The sequence below is a fragment of the Octopus bimaculoides genome, chromosome 9 (assembly GCF_001194135.2).
Source record: "Octopus bimaculoides isolate UCB-OBI-ISO-001 chromosome 9, ASM119413v2, whole genome shotgun sequence".
In the NCBI taxonomy this organism is placed as follows: Eukaryota; Metazoa; Mollusca; class Cephalopoda; order Octopoda; family Octopodidae; genus Octopus; species Octopus bimaculoides.
In genome coordinates, this window is record NC_068989.1 from 36,058,694 (window position 1) to 36,059,450 (window position 757).

Consider the following 757-nt stretch of genomic DNA (forward strand, 5'->3'; position numbering starts at 1 on the left):
ATATATATATATATATATATATACTTATGTTAAAATTCCCAAAAAATATAGAGAGAAATTAATACATTAAAAATATACATATAAAAATATCTAAATATATAGATAGGTACATTAAAAATAAATTGAAAAATTAAATACATATATCGGTCGACTTATAGATTATAAAACGAAATCATAAAAAGAGATAAGAGTCTATAAGATACAAAGTTTAGGTGTTAATAATCCAGTTAATAATCTTACAGACGTTTCTGGGGGTCCGGTTATCCAGTCATATATAAGATAAGGCCCCCACCCCCCAGAAACGGTCGTAGGACTATCAACTGGATAATTAACACCCAAGCTCTGTATCACACTGACTGTTATCTCTTTTTATGATTTCGTTTTATAATCTGTAAGTCGACCTATATTTTTAATGTATATATCTATATATTAATATATTTTTATATGTATATGTTTAATGTATTGGTTACTGTATATATTTTTAATATGTTTGATGTATTAAATATACTTTTAGAGAAATTCATGCATGTTGGGTCTGGGTCTCAATGAATGTATATGTGAACTTGATTTGTCTAACATTGATTCTTATTTCTACATTATTCTACCGCCTTAGGTTTCTTGAGCGCTTCAAAGTGAAGTCTATGCATGGAGAAAAATGTTTTCCTTATATGTATATATATATATATATATATATATATATATATATATATTATTTTGTTTAAAAGAGTTCCAACTCTGTCTGTTTTTTATGTTTTAT

At 25.5% G+C, this 757-nt stretch overlaps 1 protein-coding gene across 1 annotated transcript in view; it reads right to left on the reverse strand.

Annotated features, from left to right (window-relative positions):
* Positions 1 to 757, reverse strand: part of LOC106874406 (protein Wnt-4) — a 284,837-nt gene that overhangs the window by 1,507 nt on the left and 282,573 nt on the right. The window lies entirely within an intron of this gene.